The sequence below is a fragment of the Sorex fumeus genome, unplaced genomic scaffold (assembly GCF_029834395.1).
Source record: "Sorex fumeus unplaced genomic scaffold, SorFum_2.1 ptg000199l, whole genome shotgun sequence".
Taxonomy (NCBI): Eukaryota; Metazoa; Chordata; class Mammalia; order Eulipotyphla; family Soricidae; genus Sorex; species Sorex fumeus.
The window spans coordinates 1,077,005-1,098,913 of NW_026606256.1; the positions used below are offsets into that span (position 1 = coordinate 1,077,005).

General features: G+C 56.6%; 1 protein-coding gene across 1 annotated transcript in view; it reads right to left on the bottom strand.

Moving 5' to 3' along the window:
• The window catches only part of SRRM3 (serine/arginine repetitive matrix 3), a 50,480-nt gene extending 29,522 nt beyond the window's left edge, over nucleotides 1–20,958 (bottom strand). Inside the window, exon 1 of the mRNA XM_056108213.1 lies at nucleotides 20,783–20,958. The gene's annotated coding sequence lies outside the window, so the exon portion shown is untranslated. The remainder of the gene's footprint in view (nucleotides 1–20,782) is intronic.
• Nucleotides 20,959–21,909: the final 951 nt, after the last annotated feature.

Consider the following 21,909-nt stretch of genomic DNA (forward strand, 5'->3'; position numbering starts at 1 on the left):
CATTTCCTTTCTCCAGGCTCAGCTGGTTGCTAAGCAACAGGGAAGCCTCCTTCCTGAAGAGTAGGGACATGGGAGGGAGTCGGAAGTGAAGGGACTGGGCATGTCTGGACGTCCTGGGTGAGCCTTTCCCTACAAATCACAATCCCCCAGCCTCAGAGTCGTGGGGTGCAGGGCTGCTCAGAGTCACAGAAATGGAAGGCAGGGAAGAGAGAGGCAGAGGACAACTCACAGGGGACAGAGTAGCAGTGTCTGTCCCTGGCTTCTGGGCTGGGCTTCTTCCTTCCTTCCTTCCTTCCTTCCTTCCTTCCTTCCTTCCTTCCTTCCTTCCATCTTCCTTCCTTCCTTCCTTCCTTCCTTCCTTCCTTCCTTCCTCCCTCCCTCCCTCCCTCCCTCCCTCCCTCTGTGATCCCAAGGCTGGCATTGACCCCCTTCTGGTCCCCTACTGCAGCATCCCAGCGAGAGTTGATTATGTGCCTGCAGGACCACTTCTGGCCTCTCTTGCCCCCTCCACCAGCTCCCCGCTTCTGTCCCTAGCCCAGCTCTGCACCCCAACTTGTCCAGGGCTTCTCCACTCATAGTCCATCCTGAACTCTGGAGTCCTGCTCCCCATGTTAGCCACAGTGCATGGCTTCTGGGGGACCCCTTCATCTGTGTGGCTTCTGAGCCCCGGCACCGCAGTCCCCCATCAGGACACTTGGGCCCTTCACAGGGACGGTCCCCTTGCTGCCACCAGCTTCAGACCCTCAGCGTTGGCCCGAGCCCCACTTTCTGCACTTTCTCCTTGACTCACAGCGTCCAGTGCTAACTGTGACCTTGGCTCACAGAAGGCTGGCCTGACCTCCTTAGGGTCCCTGCTGTCCTCCCTCCCTCTGCCTCTGGGCCTTTCCACTGGCAGCTGTATTTCTCTGACTCCTCTGTGTCCTTGGTCACTGCGGGTAAGAGGGACCGTCTTCTGGAGCATTCCAGTGGAGCTTCCAACCCCCAAACCAGCACAGCACCTAACCCAGCCTGGTGTTCCAGGCAGGGGGTCAGGGAGCCACCCCCCCAGACCCTTTCCCCTGTCACCTTAGGGGTTTGGAGTTTTGGTTAATGAGTCATGCCCAGAGGTGTGTGCTCAGGGCCTACTCCTAGCTCAGTGCCCAGGGAGCACTGCTGGTGGTGCTCAGGGGACCAGGCAGTGCCAAGGATTTACCCTGGACCTCCTGCATGCCAAGGCTGGGCTCTGGGGCGGGGCATTTGCCTTGCATGTAACTAACTCAGGTTCGACCCCTGGTATATGGTCCCCTGAACACCTCCAAGAATGATTCCTGAGTGCAGAGCCAGGAGAAAGCCTTGAGCACTGCCAGGTGTGGCAGAAAAATAAAGATAAAAAAACATGTGCACCAGACCTTAAGCCTGCCTCTCTCCCCCTCCCTCGCCCTGCACACATACTCTCTCTCTGACACAGTTTGCCCCACTATTCATTTTTCCACTTCATCTCTTGCCTGCGCCTTCTCCTCCAGCACACCAACACCCCAGCCTTGGCCATCTGTCCCCACATCACTCTCAGTGCTCTGTGACCTTGTTTTTATTGCTTCCTTGTGCTGGATTCTGCTTCCCTCTGCTCTTCTCCACCTGGGGAATATTTACCTCCTCCGTCAGGGCTCTGTCCAATGCCACCCCCTCCAGGAAGTCTTCCTTCCTGCCAAAGAAGGTCTCATGGTCTCTGGTCCTCACCTACCTGGACTGCCGGTCTTCGGAAGGTGCCTGACCCTGGTTCTACACTGTGATCCCTTTGAGGGGAGGGGAGGCTTCATTGCCAGAGTCTCGGCACCTGCCACACTCAGACACGCTCCTGTTGTGGGGAATCACCCTGCTTGCTTCCCCTCTGATGTGGGTGACCTCTTCTGCCCCCGCCATCTCCATCTGCTTCAGTTCCTTGAGGTCAGAGGAGGGATGGGGGGGGAGCAGCTGTGGGTGCACTCACCTCCGCAGACACCCCCCTCCACCACCACCACCACCATCTACCTCCAACACTCGGGGTAGTTCGGCTAAGTTACTAAGCCCCCTCAGGAAAGATGGAAGGCGCGAGGGCAGAGAGCACTTCCGCCAGCGCCCCAGAGGAGTCAGGGATGACAGGCAGGAATTCAAAGGAGGCAGGATATTCAAAGTATGATTGTGAACCCCCAGAGAGAGGGCAGCCCCCCAGAAGGAGGCACTCAGCCTGCTTCCTTCCCAGCTGAGGCTGCTGGGCTGACTAACAGAGTTATGGCAGGTACAGGGGACTCTGCACCACTTTCCCGTGGCCCTTTACCTATCCTTGTGCTCTGGAGCTGGTGGGGAGCAAGCTCAGAAGCTTGGGTAGGCCAGCTGTGGCTCAGAAGTTCCTGTCACGGTGCCATTGTCACACTGGGTGCTGTTTCCCAGTGCTGTTTACGGGCTACTCCTGTAAAGTGCTCTAGGGTCACTCCCGGAGGTGTTGGGATGGGACTCAGGCATTCCACATGCAGAGCCTAAGCCTGTTCAGGTGTCCCCTCGGTGCCTGTGCTACAGAGTGTGTGTTCAGAGCAGGCCCACAGGACTCTGCCCTCACCCGTGCCAGACCCAACTCATGGACTGGAGGGAGCCTGGTGACTTGCAGAAGAGTTTCAGCCCAAGAGGGCTCCAAAACATAGAACCAGACCCGGAAAAGACTCAGCAGATGGACAAGCTGGAAGGAATAAAAAACTGGGCCAGAGGGACTGGAGCAATAGCACAGCGGGCAGGGCATTTGCCTTACACACAGCCAACCGGGGTTCGATTCCCAGCATCCCATATGGTCCCCTGAGCACCGCCAGAGGTGATTCCTGAGTGCAGAGCCAGGAATAACCCCTGTGCATTGCTGGGTGTGACCCCCCCAAAAAAAACAAAAAAAATTGGGCCAGAGTGATAGGACATTGGGGAGGGCATTTGCCTTGTACATGTCTGGAGACCAGGGTACAATCCCTGGCATCCCATAGCATCACCAGGAGTGATCCCTAAGAGCAGAGCCAGGGGTAACCCCTGAGCATCTCCAGGTGTGCCTCCCCTCTGACGAAAAAAAAGAGAGATGGAGGAATTAGAGTTGGGTCAACAGCTGAAGCCTAGTGGGGTCTCTGTCCCAGGCACCACCAGGAGTGACCCCTGAACCCTGAACTCTCACACCCCCCAACCCCACAATAAAAGAAGCGGAATGCTACATTCCAAAACTGGGTTCCAAACTAATATTCATGAATTGGGTAGATATAGTTTAGAAGTGGTATACTGGGGGACGACAGGGGTGGGGGTCAAGGATCATGGACTCCTTAAGAACCAACATACGGTATGATGCCCCCAAATGGCATGTTCTTGACAGCAATATAAGGTGGAGATGGGAAGGTGCTAAGGTGCTAATATTTTGACTCTATACATATCATCAGAATCCCAGGATTCAAATCACTGAGAATTGGGGGTACGGCAGGTCAACCTGTACCTGGGGGGCAAGTGCATCAGCAGCCTTCTGAAAATTGCCGCTGTGCCTCTAGCCGAACACCAACAACTCGGGACTAAGTTTCCCGAGAAATTAAACAGCCAAAAGTTAGGTATGTGGGAGCCACGCCCACGAACCACCTCTGACTCAGCTATACAAGTTCATTTCGCAGCCTTGCTTCAGAGACGTACAAATCAATCTCAAAAGAGATCAAAAACCACAGTTAATCTCAAACCTGCGCAAGACTGAATAGACCAGGGTAAGTTGGAGGGGCAGGTCAGCCTGGTGCCCGCCCAAACAGAGCCTTTGGCAGCCGCTTGCAGCCACAATCCTAAATCGCCGCCATGCCCTCAGCCTGACTCCACTGTCTTGGGACAGACCTTACTGAGATATAATCTGCTGAAAATTCAGGAACGTGAGTTTTGTGACCAAAATCTTCAGGATTTCTCAGGGTTGGGATGGGCTACCTCTCCCCCCCACACACACACACCTTTCTGTGCTTCCAAAAGCTTCGGCAGTCACATCCATACTCCAAAGCTGCCCCCAGTTAAAAAATCCACTCTAACCTTACCTTCATGAAAAAAATACTGAATTCTCTAAACAAACACCATGACCTCTTAGTACCTGTATTGCAAATCATAATGCACAAAAGTTGAGAGAGAGAGAGAGAGAGAGAGAAGTGCCTGCCATAGGGGGCTTGGGTTGGGAGAATGTTGGGGGGTAGTGGGAGGAAAACGGGGGATATTGGTGGTGGGAAATGTACACTGGTGGAGGGATGAGTGTTGGATCATTGTATAACTGAAACCCATTCATGAATAGCTTTGTAATGGTCTGTCTCATTGATATTCAATAAAATACTAAAAAAAAATGAGTAATGTGGAGTTCATGCCCGCTTCAGTTAGCTTAATCAGTAGCTGAATAAATAGCAGTACTCCTACATTAAAAAAAATCACCGAGAATTGGAGAGGATTTAGGCGAAGCTGGCGGAGTCAGCAGGAGGCTGGTTAGAAGTACGTGGGGTTAGCAAATTTGGCAAATAATGAAAGGCAAGATGTGTACGTCAATTAAATTTGAATTTCATGAACTTTACATTTGGGACATACACTCAAAAATTCCTCATTGTTTATCAAAAATTAAATTTAACTGGGTTAAGTAGATTTTCTTTTCTGTCTGGGGCTGCAGTGATAGTACAGTGGGGAGGGTATCTGCCTTGCGTGTGCCCGCCTGGGTTCAATCCCCAGCATCCCATAGAGTCCCCTGAGCGCCGCCAAGAGTGATCCTTGAGCACAGAGTCAGGAGTAACCTCTGAGCATCTCAGGGTGTGTTCCCCAAATAAAAAACAAAACAAAAAGAGATTTTATTATCCTTCTTCTGGTGCTGGGACTCAAATTCAGGGTCTCATGCAAGTTAAGCATGTGCTCTAGCTCTGAGCTACATCCACAGCCCTTAAGTCATATTTCAGAGCCTCATTCTCCACCCTGGAGGATGCCCCACATCGAAGACGTATACTCTTAACTTTTGCCTCTCTGGAGAAGCCCATGTTCTCTCTTGAACACATCATTTTTCTCTCCCCTCTCACATTTCTCTAAGTAATTTTTTTTTTTTGCTTTTTGGGTCACACTCAGAGGCGGTGCACAGAGATTACTCCTGGCTCTGCATTCAGAAATTACCCCTGGCCGTGCTCGGGAGACCATATGGGATGCTGGGAATTGAACCCGGGTTGGCCGCGTGCAAGGCAAACGCCCTACCCGCTGTGCTATCACTCCAGCTCCTAAGCAAATTTTTTTAGATAAAATTGTGGCCAGAGAGGTAGTACAGCAGGTAGGGCATTTGCCTTGCATGCAGCAAACCCAGGTTCAATCCCCTACAGTCTGTATGATCCCCTGAGCACTTCCAGAAGTGATCCCTGAGTGCAGAGCCGGAAGTAGCCCCGGAGCACTGCCAGGTGTGGCCTCCCCACAAGACATTGTGTTTTTGTAGGGTCAGGGAAATAGTACAGGGCTTACAGCACTTGCCTTACATGTGATGGACCATGGTTCTAATTCTGGCATCATATAGGGTTCCCCAGGCCCTGCCAGAACTGATCCCTAAGCACAGAGCCAGGAGTAATCCTTGAGCACATCCAGGTGTATCTAAAACAACCGAAAGTTGTATTACATACGTTGGTCCCACCTGAGACCCACTTCAGACCTACCAATCACGATGTGTGGGGGAATGTTCGTGTGGCCGAGGGTGCTGCTGAGGTCTCTGCACCAGAGCCCAGCAGAGCGGACCAGAGCTTCTTAAACTGTTCCCGCTCTAACTCCTCCTCACCCCAGAGTTTTACAGGTCTGGGTAGGATAGTCTATACAATAGGATCCAAACGAAACATCACTGGGAAAAATCATCAATTTATTTCTTTTTAATTTTGGAACATGTTTGGGGGTCACACCCAGAAATGCTTAGGCTTACTCCTGGCTCTACACTCAGCGATCACTTCTGGCGATGTTCAGGGGATCATATGGGATGCCAGGGATCAAACTCAGATCAGCTGTGTGCAAGGCCAGCACCCTCCTTGTTGGACTATGGCTCCGGCCCCAACACAATTTTCACCTTCGAATATTCTGGGGGCTTATGGGGGCCACAGGACCCCTAGTGGAGAGATGCTGAGTGACCTGGTCTTAGGTGGACCACGGTTTGAGAGGCTGACTGCCAAGTTCACTCAGGCACCAGGGTCAGCTGAGGGACTCGTGACCACTGAGGACTGGACTCACCCAGTCTTTAAGGCATGAGGTCTAGGGGATACTGGAAAATGCACATTTTACTACTGCCCTGGGGTCATACCTGGTGGTGCTGGCGACCAGATGAGGTTCCAGGGAAGGCCCAGGGCTATACACTTGCCTTACTCACCGTGTATGTCTCGAGCTTGCAATTTTCCTGTTCCCCTTGCCTTCCCTCCCTTCTTCCCTCTCTCCCTCTCTCCCTCCTTCCTTCCTTATTTATTTTGGTTTTTGGGTCACACCCTTAGGGCTTAGAGATGCCTAGGGCTTGCTCCAGCTCTGCACTCAGGAACCACTCCCAGGCAGGCTCAGGGGACCCTATGGGGCACTAAGGGTCGCACCCAGGTCAGCTCCAGGCAAGGCCAGTAACTTTCCTGCTGCACTGCGGCTCCAGCCCCCTCCGGGAGCGACTCAAATAGCAAACACGCTTCTACTCTTCCTAAACTCTCACCAGCATGTCCTGGGCCCGGGGCCCTGTCCTGGCACAACATAAGCAGCGAGCTAGGAGTAACTCCTGAGCACTCCTGGGTGTGGCCCAAACACCAACCAAGTATCCAGGAAGCCTCAGAGCCTGGGACCGCCCTGCAGGGGGCTGAGTTCTGGACCCAACTTGGGAGTGGCCATTGCACCGGGAGAAACTCAGAGGAAAGAGGAGGTTGGTTGTGGAGAGGCAGACGCCAGGGCAAGAAGTGGGCATCATGGAGAGGAGCTGGCCCAAGGACCTGGGCTGCCTGCCTCTTTGCTCTCTGCTGGTCCCGGCCAAGCCCCTCCCACCTCCTGAGGGACCCAGGCCATCAGCACCAAGGACAGCTCCCGCCACCATGGACAGGCCCTGGACACCTAAGCTGGGACTCAGAAGGCTCTTGCAGGGGGCCTGGGAGCAGCTCCCCTTTTTTCCCTCTGGGGTCTCTCTTTTTTAAATAAAAATTTTTATTAGTGAAACACCATGAGGTACAGTTGTAGACTTACAAATTTTTGTGCTTGGGTTTCAGTTATACAATGATCAAATACCCATCCCTCTAACAGTGCCCACCACTAATCCCAGTATTCCTCCCACCCCCCCAGCCCCCCATCCCACCCTGCCTCTGTGGCAGGGCATTGCCTTTTGTTCTTTCTCCTTTTGGGTGCTGTGGTTTGCAAAAGAGGCATTGAGTGGCCATCATGTTTGGTCTGCAGTCTACTTTCAGCATGCTTCTCCCATCCTGGGAGGATCCTCCCAACACCCTTTATTTGGTGCTCCCTTCTCTAGCTGAGCTGCCTTTTCCCCTAGCATGTGCAGCTGACCTCAAAGCCATGGAGTGCACCTCTTGGTACTTATCTCAGCTATTCTTGGGCGTTAGTCTCCTATTTTGTTACCTCTGGGGTCTCTTTCCCCCCCCCCCCATTTCCCTTTCTCCCCCCCAGAGCTCCCTCCCCTTTCCTTCCCCCTGCCACCCCACCCCTTCCCTGTCTCCGGCTTCCAACATCACCCACTAGTGATGTCAGGACTCGGGCCTCCAGCCCTGGAAGGCCCAACTTCCCTCTGCTCCAGGCAAACCATCATTCACAGGCATATAGTGTCCCCACTTTCTGCCACCAACGACTTCCTGCTGTTCTACCCTACCCCCCTATCCCAGGAAAGGGGGCATGGAAAGAAGCTAGGAAAACCTGAGCCTGAATTAATGCTCAACTGACCCCTTGACTAGATATCAGGGAACGTTTCTCCAGGCCTCAGTTTTCTCATCTGTGAAATGGAGAAGAAAAAAATACTCCCTGTCTCACAGCAGGGGTGGAACCCTTCGTTCTTCTTGAGACAAGCCAGTTAGGAAGTGGATTCTGGGCACCCATCTCCTGCCTCCCACACTGCCAGCTGGGAGGAGCCAAAAAGAGACCAGGAAGGGTCTGCCTTTGTCTGGGGGCGTCGAGGCACTTTCCAGGGACCAGGAGAGAATCTAGGGTTTAAGGCACTTGTCTGGCATGCAGGGTCGATTCCTGATGCCTCACAGAGTTCCCAGAGCACTGTCAGGAGTGATCCCTGAACACAGAGCCAAGAGTAAGCCCTGAGCAGTGCCAGGTATAGCCCCCAAAACAACAGCAACGACAAAGAAGTTTTTACAAAGGCGTTTGAAAGCAGGATCTGTCCCATATGAGGGGGTGGGGACCAAGGGGGCACAGGTGCAGGCCTAGAGCATGACACCGAGGCCTGGGGATAAGAGGGCCAGAATGGGAAGGAGGCATGCGGGTACAATGCCTTCCTCTGAAGATGGGGCCTGCAAATATGGGGGAGACCCTCCAGGGGAAAATGTCGCCAGAGTAGAGGGGGACTGTGCACTGACTGGGGGGGCAGGATCTCGACATGCCTTCAGGAGACTCCTGGTGCTCCCAAGCTACCTTGGTGCTCAGTCTCCTGACTCAGGAAATGGGTTTTGTGCCCGTGAGACCCCAGGGGAGGACAGAGCAGACACGGGCAGGGTCAGTGCCGCAGCGCCACCAACCACCCTCCGGGGAATGCCGCTTGAACGGCGCCCGCCCGTGGGTGCTCCCTGCCGGGTGAGCCAGGGAGAGGTGGGCCCGAGAGATGGCGCAGGGCTAGGGTGCTGCTGTGCATGCAGCTGACCCAGATTCCATCCCAGGCACCCCCCAGGGGCCTCTGAGCACAGAATCAGGATTGATCTCTGAGCACAGACTCCGTAGTCAGCCCTGAGCACCCCCACCCGGGCGTGGCCACAAAAAAACAAACATGAAAAACAGAAAAACCCGAGAAGACGCAGGACCCAGCAGGTTAAGTAGCATCTTTCCCAAACCAGACCCGACTCAGACGGCAGTGAAACCGCAAGCTCTCTGCACAGAGCCAGGATCCGCATGGATTGGGAGCGGACAGCCCGGCTGGGGCGCCGGCAGCAGCGGGGAGCTTTCTCTCTGCCTCCTTGGAACTCTCTGGAGAGGCAGGCGCGACGTGTCTGTTACCCAACCCTGGGCTGCAGGGGCGGAGGGCGCTGGGAAATCTGCCTTTAATTATTCAGCAGCTCAGCTTCCTGCCGCCCCTGCTAGGCCTGCTGGCTTGGCTGGCCAGAGCCTCTGGGCTAGGTCTGTCGGGGGTGATGGGTGGGCTGGTTCCAGCAGGGCCGGAAGGGCTGGTCTGCAGAAGGGCGACCTTCCCGCTACCTCCCAGCCTCTCCCATGCAGCCCTGCGTGCTGTCCCCATCTCTGCAGTCGCTGTCGGGGCTGTCTACGGAGACAGCAGGCTTGGCCAAGTTCCCAGATCCAAGATGGGGTGTCTGGGCTGGCCACGAGAAGGACAAGCCTGCTACCACAGAGAAAGACAGCGTAGCCGGCTCCTGGACGAGGGGGCGGGGGAGCCGCTGCCGCACCCCAGGTCTCAAATACTCTCCCTACCCCCAAGAACACACTGTCTCTCCTGCTTCCTTGGCCTCGCGTGTCCTTCCTTGCTTTCTCCCTCCCTCCATCCCTCCTTCCTTCCTTCCTTCCTTCCTTCCTTCCTTCCTTATTTTTGGGTCACACCCAGTGATGCTCAGGGGTAACTACAGGATCTGTGCTTAGGAATTACCCCTGGCAGTGCTCAGGGGATCCTATGTGATGCCAGGGATGGAACCTGGATGGGCTGGGTACAAGGCAAGGGCCCTCCCTGCTGTGCTACCACCCCGGCCTCAGCTTGTCCTTTCACTCAGCCCATGAGACTTTGCTCCAGCATCATCTTTGGAGGGGCCTCTTAGCAACGGGCCTCTCCTCCGCTTTCTTTTTCTTTTTAGGTCACTCTTGACGATGCACAGGGGTTACTCCTGGCTCTGCACTCAGGAATTACTCTAGGCGGTGCTTGGCGGGGGGGGGGGGGGTGCATATGGGATGCTGGGAATTGAATCCAGTTGGTCACATGCAAGGCAAATGCCCTACCCACTGTGTTATCGCTCCAGCCCCCAGAGCCTTTCTTTTGGGTCCCACTCTCAGTGTGGGTCTCCCTCCATTGCGACTAGTGCTCCCTGACTGACCAAGGACTCTCCCAGGCCCAGGTGGACCCCTCATGCCCAGCTCTGGGTTTGACCCCGAGCAGGCATGAGCTGGAACCAGCCTGTGTTGCACGGATGGAGAACTCGCTTTTAGCCTAATCCCCAATGCATCTCAGGGACCTCTGGTGGGAAACCTGGGCACAATGCTTTGGGTGTGTGGGCCCTGGCGTGGCTGTAGCTGCCCTCTGTGAGCTCCCCAGGGCTCCGGAAGGACCAGCCTGACACCAGCTCTCGGTCCCAGCCCAGGGCACCTGCCCCTGTTCCATTTGGGTCTGATTTGAGTTCTGGGAACTGGATGTGGCTAGTAGGTTCCTTGATTCAAGCACCAGTGAGATGAGGAGATCCCAGGACAGAGCTGACCCAGGGTGCAGGGTGGACCCTGGAGACTCTCAGTGTACAGACAAGAGCCATGCATAAGGGGAAGCACAGCTCCGACTGGCTGCAGCCGGCTGGACCAAGACCCTGCAAACTACCAAGTGTCTCTGTCTGAACCCTCCCAACACTGCAGTCCATCCCACCGGGGTGGGGGGAAACTATCCCCCTCTGCCGTGCAGGACCCTCCTCTTCCCTACCACAGCTTCCTGCCGGGGGAATGAACATGGGGCCAGGCTCCTGTCACAGGCTGCAGGGGGTGGAATCAGTATCTAGGCCACAGGGACATGGCAAGGTGTCATGGGGAGACTCCTGAGTATTGGGGGCTCCTGGGGGTAGGATCAGGGGTGCTCCTTCTCCTCCTTCACCCCTTTCCACAGGGTCAGCCCTGGCTGGGCTCATGGCTGGAGCTGGACAAGGGAAGGTGATATCAGGCTAAAGAACTGTATAATCTCTTTCTGTTGTTGCTTGTTTTGGGGGCCACACAGGCAGTGCACAGGCTTCCTCCCTCCTGGCTCAGTGCTCAGAGATAACTCCTGGTGGGACTCGGGGGACCCTATGGGATGCCAGGGATTGAACTCTGGGTCAGCTGTGTGCAAGGCTCGCTGTGCTATCTCGTCAGCTCCAGGTATATTCAGGACATATACTGTCTTCTCCTGTGTGGTCAGTTGTCCCCATCTGTGCCAAGGATCAGGAGTCCGGACAGGGTGGGGCAGTGCTGTGTATCCCCAGAAACTCTGCACAGAGATAGGCTGTCTGCAGAGCCAGGCCCCTTCTATTCCCTGGTGTGGGGGCAGCTGCTTCACGCAGGCACAATCTCATTATGGAAAATCCCCTCTATTGATTGGGCTCTCATCAGCCAGGCTGCCCCTGGCATATCCCCAGGTCTCTGCCGGGCCTGGGTGAGATCAAAGAGAGACTTGGGCTGGGGGCTGGAGCTGCCTCGTCCTGGTCTGCCTTTCCCCATCGATCCATCCAGATGTACCTCCTGTCGCTAAGCAACGGCCTGCAGAGTCTCCTGGTCCTTCCTCCCCTGGGGGCTGTGAAATTGGGCAGTAAAGGAAGAGAGAGACCCCATGTTCATCTCCCAGACATCCCTTCCCCAGCTAGAGATGTCTGTTGCCAGGCAGGGAGCCCCTCCCTGTGCCCAGTCCCGGGAGCCTGACCCTCCCACCAATATGCCCCCCTATTTTCCTCACATTTGAATTCATCTCCATCATCTGCAATGCCCCCAGAGACCCAGAAACTGGCTCTCAGGAGCACGGGCCAGAGATTCACCAGAGAGGGGATGGGCCCCAGGAAGACCAGCTTAGAACCTGGTGCCATTCGGATCCAAGAGCCAGACTCCAAAGACAATCCGTACCCGGGGTTCAGGGGGACAGCTCATTTTTCCCTTCATCCCAATTAGGATGGGTCTCAGTGTACAGTTCACCTGATTGTTTCAAGCATTAGAATAGAAAGTTGAAAGCTGAATTTCGAAACAGGCAGAGAGGGGTTGGAGCGATAGTACACCGGGGTGGAGGGGGGCGCTTACTTTGCACACGGCCATTCCAGGTTCCATCCTGGCCTCCCATGAGGTCCCCTGAGTAATGCCAGGAGTGATTCTTGAGCACAGAGCCAAGAGTAAGCCCTGAGCATTGCTGGGTGTGCCTCCCCCCCACCAAAAAATAAATAAATAAAAACAACCTTAAAACAAGAGGGAAAATGCTGTGCTCTGGGGGGTGGCCATGGACCAACTCACTTGATCTCAAGCCATCATGTCTCCCTGGGGGCTCAGCTGTCCCTTAATCTCCTTTAACTTCATCTCCTTTAACGTGAGTTCTGTCCTGGCTGTCGTTAGGGGTGACCTACTCACATTACAGCTTCTTTCTTTCTTTTTTTTTTTTTTGAAGCGGGCGCTATACCCGGCGATGCTCAGGAGTTACTCCTGGCTCTGCACTCTGCACTCCTGGTCATGCTTGGGGACCATATGGGATGCTGGAATAGAACCTGGGTTGGCTGCATACAAGGTAAATGCCCTCCCTGCTATAGTAGTGCTCCGGCCCTTGTCATGACTTATTTAGGATTTTTGTTTTATCAGGGATCCCCCGCCAGAAGTGCTCAGCAGACCTGGGGTCATTCTTGGCAATGCCCGACCTGACAGGGCCTGAGAGCTTAGTACTCAAGGCGGCAGTGCTCAGAGCTTCTGGCCAACAGAGCCACACTGGCAGCCCTGGTGAGCTGTGCTGTGCTGAAGCTCAAACTTGGGGCCGTGCAGAAAGCAGACAAGGGCTCTGCCTGGACCATCTTCCTGGCCTAAAACTTGAGATTTTAAGGTCTCTCCTTGGGTCAGAGAGATAGTAAAGCGTGCATGCAGCCAATCTAGGTTTGATCCTCATCACCACAGATGGTTCCCTGAGCACTGCTAGGGGTCACTCATGAGCAAAGAGCTGGAAATAGGCCCTGAGCATCCCCAGGTGTGGCCCAAATGCCCCTCACAAAGGAAGTCTCAATGGCCACTGCCCTTCTGAGGCCCACCCAGCTATTCTGGTAGAATCTCAGTCACCTCTGGCTCTGGGTACTATCTCTCCCATGCCACTAAGGAGGAGAAAAAGGAGATGAGCTTCCCAAAGTGTAAGGAACCAAGGCCAAGAAGCCCAATAGCTGGGCCCCAGGCTGTCATCCCAGCCCCTGTGCCCCGCCCATCGCCTGCCCTGTGCCCCGCCCATTGCCTGCCCTGCGCCCCGCCCACCTCCACAACTCCCGCCCACCACCTGTCTTGTGACCCGCCCACTGCCTGCCCTGCGCCCCGCCCACCGCCACAGCTCCCGCCCAGCTCCTTGCCCAGCCAATCCCCCTTTGGAAAGGTGAAGCAGCCCAGGGTCCTTGACAAATGGCAGCCAATTAATGTCAATTAATCTGATTAGCTTAATAGTTAATTAAGCAGAGAATCAACAACATCATTGACAATAACCTATGGCTCCTGAGGGATTGGGGGTGGGAGGCAGGAAGGGTGAGAAAGAAGGAGGTGCCCCTCCCGCCTGGACAGAGAGCTGGGCCTCTCTCTCCTGCGTCCACGGTGCGCTGAGTGTCCATCTAGTTCGGGCACCAGCCCCAGAATCATCATCAGGGCCTCCGACCCCCACCTGCAAACAGACAAAAACCCCCGCATCCGCAGGGAGTGAGGAGGATGGGTTTCCTGGCGGAGGCGAGAGCACCCGGGGTTAAAGTGCTGGCCTTGCACACAGCAGACCCAGGCTCCATCCCTGGCACCACAGAGAGTCCCCCCAAGCCCCAGCATGAGTGATCCCTGAGCACAGAGCCAGGAGCCGGCCCTGATGACCTGAAGCAAGGTGAGGCCTGGAGCACCAGCTGGGGGCTTCCCCAAGTACAGCTCCTCGCCTCCCAGTCAGGATCAGTCCTTTCCAGCACACCACGGACTGTTGTAGAAGTACTCAGATGGGTTCTTCGCCCCTGGAGATGCCAGCTGCAGTGATTCTGGGGGTCCCCGATGGGGAGGAGCTGAGCTGCAGGAGGTGCGGCCCCCCACAGAGCGCCTACCACAGACCCCACTGTTGACTCTGCCTGGTCGCACTGCACCGCTATGCCACGCACTTGCAAGCCCCACGGGCAGCCCGGCTTTCTCACCAACTGTCTCCACTGGCATGGCCACACTCCGAGGCCTCCTTCCAGCCTGCTCTTGACCCCAGTGTCACTGACTCCCCAGTTTCACTGCCGAAACCCCAAGTCAGGTCCCCCAGACACAGGGCAGCTCCTGCCCTTCTGCCAGCAACAAAAACTTCCTTCCCTCTGCGCCCTGGGACTCTCTGAGACCAGCCTGTGAAGCAGCCCCTCCCCCAGTGCCTGGCAACCCTTGATACTCCTTTAGAACCAGCACTTCTCCCCAAACATCAGCCAGCCTCTGACTCTCACTCCCCACGAGCCTCCTGGAGCCTCACTTAGAACAGGGCACAGGGCCACAAAGATTCCACAAGCAAGCGAGTGAGTAAACGAATGAGAGAATGGGTGAGTAAATGAGTGAGTGAATAAATAAATGAGTGATTGAGTGAGTGAATGAATGGATGAATGAATGAGTGGATGAATGAGCGAATGACCAAGCGAGTGAATGAAAAAATGAATTAGTGAATAAACATGTGAGGGAGTGAATGAATGGGCGAAGGAATGACTAAGAAAACGAATAAATGAGTGAATGATTTACTCTTTTTTTTTTTCTTTTTGGGTCACACCCGGCGATGCTCAGGGGTTACTCCTGGCTCATGCACTTAGGAATTACTCCTGGCGGTGCTCGGGGGACCATATGGGATGCTGGGAATCGAACCTGGGTCGACCATGCTGGCTGCGTGCAAGGCAAACGCCCTACCTGCTGTGCTATCTCTCCAGCCCCATAAATGAGTGAATGAATGAAGGAACTGCACAGCTGGCGCTGATCTCTGTCTGACATTTGAGGAGAGGGACGACGTAGTTAAGAGAATCTGAGGCAGGGAAGACAAGTCTTCAGGGAGAAAAAAGGATGGGCTCCAGGATCACGAAGTGGGGGGTCCCCCGAGGCGAGACTGGAAGCAGGAGCCCCCAGTGGCACTGTTGGGAGAGGGGTACACGGCTCCCCTGGAAGGTCCCACAGCCCACTCCCCTATGTTTCGGCCAGCGGAGGAGGCCAGGGTCTGGGCGAGGCTGCCCACCCTGTCAGAGCCCAGCCCCTCCGTGGCCCTGGGCTTCCGCCCTGACTCCCCACTCTCCACCCCCAGCCCCAGCATAGAGCCCCTCCAGCTCACTCCCGAGGGTCGGCACCCACAGCTTTTCACAGTCCCTGTACCGCACAGGCCCACGTCCCTGGGGCCGGCCCTCCCGCCTGCCTGTCTGTTTAATCTGCAGCGTTCTGCTCCCACAATTCACACCTGTGCTTGCTTGTCCCCGGTATTCTTTGTGACAGTCCCTTGCCTGCCCTTCAAGGCCCCACCCTAAAGTCCCTCTCCCATGTGCGTCCCTGGTCATCCCCACACTCTGGACATTGGGGCTCTACACAGAACCTTGGGGCCTGGCAGCTGCCAGTTCCCTTGCACCCCCTTTCTCCGCCAGCCTGGGGCTCCTCCAGGACAGGCCACTGTCTGCCCAGCCCAACACGGCCCTGGGGCCCCGTGATACCCAGCAGAGGGTGAATGTGCGCTCCCACACATGCTGGGGCGCCTGGCCTACTTTTCACAGCACCAGCATGCGGGAAAACTGTGCCCGGTTGAGGGGGAGGGGGGTTTGGGGGAGGAGACGGGCCTGGCCCAAGGAGGCCCAAGCCTAGCAGATGCCATTAGCTTGCGGCTCCCCTGCCCAGAAGGCAGCACCTCGAATGTTCCTGTCGCAGGGGGTAAGGGCAAAGAATCCCATTGTCCCTGCTGATCTGGCCACAGACCCCAAAGCTGTCCCCTCCTTTCCAAGGGACCCCCAAAGTTCCCCGCTCTCCCCACAGCTGCATGACCCCCTGGAAAGAGGTTTCCCCATGCCCAATCCTTTCTCAGGAGTGCCCCCCCCCCCCGAGTTCCTTCATTCTGGGAATGAATTCCTAGAAAGAAACATACACAAACTCACACACAGACACACACAAACACAACTCAAACACAGACACAAGCACGCAGACACACACAGGCAGACAAACTCACACTCACTCACACACATACAAAAACACACACTCACACATAGACACACACTCACATATACACAAACTCACACACACAGACAGACGCAAACACATATACACTTAACACGGGACACACATTCACACACAGACACACACTCACACACAGACGCAAACTCATGCACACAGTCACACACACTCACAGACACAAACTTACACATTCACACATAGACACACTCACACATGGACACAAGGCTCACATACACACACAAACTCATGCACACAATCACACACAAACACACACACAGAACACATTCACACATCACACAGACACAAAATCACACACAGACACAAACTCACACAGACACTCACAGACACACATAGATACACATGCACATACAAACTCACACAGACACACTCACATACACATACATACCATGGCTATACCTGGGTAGTGAATTACAGGCAATTTTTTGGTTTGGTTTTTGTTTGGGGTCCACACCAGCTCAGTGGCGGGGCAGAGGTGCCCCCGGCAGTGCTCAGGGGACTGCACAGAGTTGGGGTCACACCTGAGGCTCCCGGAAGACCCCAACCTCTTCCCAACCTGTTTCTGCTCTTATGTGCGTGTTTCTTCGGTGGCCGGCAGAGGTGGAGAGGGCATCATGGCACAGACTTGCCTGTTTCTATCCTGCGGGTCCCTGAGGCAATCATGGGAGGGGTCCCAGTTATATTCAAAGCTTGAATTCAGCAGCCCTGCCCCCTCCCCACCCCAGGGTCCAGGCCTCCTTCCGGTCTTCGGGACCCAGCAGGACACTGAGCGCCTGCCCCAGCTGCTACCGCGTCCTCCGCAGCAGGCAGGCGGCCAGGGCGGGGGTGGCAGGAGGCTGAGGCCAGACTGGCCAGGCTGGGTGCCGGGGAGGCCACACAGCTGACAGCAAACTTGGGCTGGGGATGAGGGTTGGTGATAAGAGGGGAGGAGAGCTGGGGGCACAGGGGACCATGGTGAAGTCAGCACCCCATGGCCAGAGTGACCTTTCTCCCAGGTCCGTGAGCAGTTTACAGTGGTTCACTTGCCTGGCCACAAAACACTCCATCTTGGGTGACACGGACCAGCCAGGCTTGGCCTCTGAGGATGGATCTCCAGACCCGGAAGTGAGGAAGGGGCAGAAGTGGGAGGGGCAGTAGATATTAAGTCCCACTGAGGCCAGGGACGGTCAGCCATGAGCTCCTTCCCTTGGCTCCTCCCTCTCACCCGTTCTCTGCCCTTTCTCCTGAGTCCACGATCCCCGGGGAGCCATGACACTGACCCTCTGACCCGACCCTTCGTTTCTCTCCTAGCTGCCCTCTCTCCCCTTCCCAGACAAGTCCCCGCCCCTCAGCTACACCCCACATCCTCCCTCCAGAACATCAGCTGCAAAATCCCTCCCGCGCCCCATGGTGGCTTCATGAATAAGCTCCACCGTGCACCCTCCCCTCCACTGCACCCCCGCGACTTCCTGGCGTGCACACGTGCGTCCCAGGTCCCCAGGAGCTGCAGGGAGGCCACCTTTCATGTCCCCGCCAGCATCCTCAGGCCCAGGCCTGGATGTCTGTCCTGGCTCAGCCCATGAGGCGAGGAGTGAGCAGGCCTCGAGGCGCCGTAGTCACCCTGCTAGTGAAGAAGACCCTGAGTTCGTAGGTGGAAGGGACAAATTTTAAAACTCATCTCCAGCTCAAACATTGCACCTCAAAACTTGTGTTTCTGCCACCCCGACTTCTCGATGCAAATTATGGAGCAGAGAGAGCTGAAAATCGAGGCTCAGCAGGGCCTTTGAGGGGTATGGAGTCACCGTCGTCATTTTACGATTGGGGGCCCTGAGGCAGAGACCAAGGATTCTTTCAAGGTCACCCAAGGAGCTGAGGTTGGAGATGTTCTACAAAGGCCATTCTCAGACCCTCAGACTCCCCGTGCCCCCACCCCCTGCTGGCCCCTGATGTCCTGAATGACCGTCCCACCTGGAGAATGGGTGACAGAGAGGCTCTGTGGGAGTCACATGAATAGGGGCAGGGCAGCAGCAGACCAGGACCTCGCTTGTGACCTTGGGAAATCGCACCCCTCCAGGCCCTGGCTATGCTAGAAATGGCCAGCAGGGCCTCCACCACGAGTCAGGGGACAAAGGGCAAATGTCCAGGGTTGTGACCAGGCAGGGGCTCAGGGTGTGCGTGGGAATTAAGGCAGAGAGAGGGGACTCTCTCCGGCTCCTGTGGGGCCTCTTCCTGGCTGCAGGGAGGGAGGATATCATGAGGCCACCCCGGGGGTGCAGAGGAGGATAGAATTCAGCTGGGATTCCCCAGCCGCTGGCAACCACAGCCCCATCTGGGTGAGAGAGACGACGACAAGGGCCACCCACTCCCAGCAAAGCAGGCGGCCAGGCTTGCCGAGGTCAGCAAGAGGCTGGCAGGCGGGAGAGGTGAGAAGTGGGTGCAGCGGGGAGCAGATGGAGGTGTCAGAGCCAGAATCCCCACCAGGAGGGACGTGGCAGGGGATGCTGCAGCGACTGTTGGGAGCACATTGCACCTCTGACTATCCCGGTGACCTTGGGGAACCAGCTCTTCACTGCAGGCACCCCTTCCCTGTGAGCCCCAAGCCCTCTGCCTGGACCCAGGGCCTGGAGCCTGCCCCTGCTGGCTATCGAGGAGCAAGATGGGGGAGGGGGCGGGGACAGACAGACTGGGCGCCAGCATGACCTTGGGAAAGTCTCTGAGTCACCTTTCTCTGCCAGGAAATCAGGACAAGGATGGCTGGGCACGTGGTGAAGTTGGGGGGAGCGGAGCAGGATCAACTGTAGCCGTGTGCCTAGCACAGAGCTGGGACGAGGCCCTTGGCCACTGTTCACCTCCTCTGGGAGGGGAACCAAGTGCCTCAACAGACCTGGAAACTTCTCCGCCTCTCTCTCTTTTTTCCCTTTGGTTTTTGGGCCACACCTGACAATGTTCAGGGCTTACTTCTGGCTCTGGACTCAGGAATTGCTCCTGATGGTGCTCAAGGGACCCTATGGGATGCTGGGGATGAACCCGGGTTAGCCGTGTACAAGGCAAGAGCCCTCCTCGCTGTCCTATCACTCGGGCCCCAACTTCCCTCCCTCTCTTCCAGCCACCCATCAGCAGTGGATTGACTTGCTCTTGCCTAGTGGTTTGGAGTTTATAAGTCATTTCCTGTCTGCTGTGAGGGTTATAGCTGCAAACTGGAATAGAATATTATTACTTTACGCGTTTTGCAGACGAATCCAAGGTTGAATGGCCTGGCCAAAATCACCTGGTTTAGATCCGGACACATGTCTCAGGAGGAAGGAGGCCACCCCTTCCCTCTTGCTACCTCTGAGAACCCCATCAACTCTAGATTCACCCTTCAAGAACGCCTCCTCCAGCCCTCATGGGAGTGTGGGACGGGGAAGAAGGTTAAGGTGGTGTGTGGGAGCAATTTCCTCGCCGTGTCAGCTCTGTTTTCCTCTGGGGAAGGATCAGGCACAAACTAGATCTGGCCCATAAGAGAGGCCCCTGGGCCCCGCCCCCGGTCTCCAGCCCTGGACAGAGAAACTCTCCAGCCCCCATTCTGCTCCTCTCCATCCGTGCACCTGCCTTTTCTCTTGATGGAGAACAAAAGGCCAGCCAGGGCCCTGAATGCCGGAAGCAGGGCGGGAGGGGGGGTGAGGGGGTGTTGGATGAAGTCTTGCAGGGAGTGAGAAGTCACTGCCGAGAAGCACAGGCATGCAAGCGCCAGGGCGGACCTTGTCTTGTGCCTCCCCACCTGCTTCTCTAGGATGCAGGAACCGGGTAGTTCCCCTGGGGTCCAGGCAGGGTTCACAGCGCAGCCTGCACCATCTCCTGCCTCTCCTCTCTGCCGAGAATGTGCTGTGGGCTTCCCCCACGCCGAGCTCCATAAACTCCCCGTAAGCATCCCCAGAAGCCATGGAGAGCCCCCGCCGCCACCCCACCCCACCCTACCCTAGATCCAGCCTTACAGCCCTCCTGGTTATTTCCTCTCCCGCGTCCTCCATCCTCTTCCCAGTTGGAGAGGAAATGCCGTCCTGGGTGAGACCCAGTTCTCAGCGGCAGCTCGGGCTTGCCCAGGGCGTTTGAGCAGCTGGGAAAGGGGCCAGGCTGTCCCCTGAGCTGCCACCCCAATCTGAACCCACCAGTCTGGCATGCGGGAGGGGCTCTCTCCTTACCTCCAGGGGCCCCGGGGTGGGGGGGGGGGCAGGGGCTTCTCCTCTCGGCCTGTGGTGGGGGCCTCCCTGCGTGCTCAGGGGCTGGGCCAAGATCATTCCACGTCCAGGACATCCTCCCCACTGGCTTCTCACTTTCCCCATCGCTCTCAGCAAAACGGAAAACCTTTCTCCGCTCCCTCTCTTCCTCCCCGGGGGTCTCGAACCCGTCACAGACTACTTGCGCCATCCCCCTGCCCGAGCTTCTGGTCCGGGTGCCGGGGACCCCGGGCGCCCGCCCCGCGGCGGAGGCCCGAGGGGCCAAGCCGGCCCCGTCCCCCGGGGAGATGCCCCCGCCCCGGCCGCGCTCTCACCTCCGCGCTGACCGCCGCGCTCCGCCGGGCGCCCGAGCCAGGCCCCGGGGCCCCGCCGCTCCGGGCCGCCTCCGGGGTGGGCTCCTGCGCTCGCCTCGGCCCCGCAGCTCGGCGGCCCCCGCGGGCCCGCGCGTCCCTCTCCCCGCGGGCGCCGCCGCCGCCGCCGCCGCTTGCTGAAACGCTGGACAGCGCTCCACCATCGAGGCGGCCCTCGGCCCGCCCGCCGGCCAGAGCGGCCGGAGCCCACAGCGCCCCCGCCGGCCGGGAGGGCCACCTGCCGCCGGCCTGGGGACCGCGAGGTCAAGCGGGCCGAGAGCCGCGGGGAGGTTCTTGACTTGGAATCCCCGAGTCCTCACCAGGGGACACCCCACACGGCTCGCGGAAAAGAGGGTCCCCGAGGCCCTGCTTTCACGCGAGGGCTTGGTGGAGAATGTCTAACACGGACAGGGCTTGAGAATGCGGTTCGGGGGACCCTCTGGGACCGAGTGTTTGAAATTCTGAGCTCAAATTCATTTCAAATTTTTCTTTCTTTAGGGTTTTGAGCTGCACCCCACGTGCTCTGGGTTTACTCCTGCCTCTGCACTCAGGGTTCGTTCCTGGCGCTGCTCCAGAGATCATGTGGGGTTTGGGCATCTTCGCTCTGCTGCGTGGAAGGCAAGCACCTTAGCCCTCTGTACTATCTCTCCAGTCCCTGAAAACCTCAATGAAGGTGGGTTTGGGGGTTCGTTTTGGGGTCATACCCAGAGGAACTCAGCGGCTATTCCTGGATCTGAGCTCAGGAATTACCTCTGGCAGTGTTCAGTGTGTAGAACCCTGAGTTCAAATGACCTCTTTCTGTTTAGTTTTGGGGCCACATTGAGTAGTGCTGGAGGGCTATTCCTGATTCTGTATTCAGGAATGACCCCTGAGGGTGCTCAGGAATCCAAAATATGGTGACAGTGATTCAAACCTGGGTTACCAGCAATATAGCCAGCAATATGCAAGGCAAATGAATGTACTTTCTCTCCATCTACAAGTTAGGCTTTTTGGGGGGTTCTGGGGAAGCAAACCCATCTATGCTCAGGGCTGACTCCTGGCTCTGCACTCAGAGATCACTCCCAGCGAAGTTCGGGGTATATGTGGGGTGC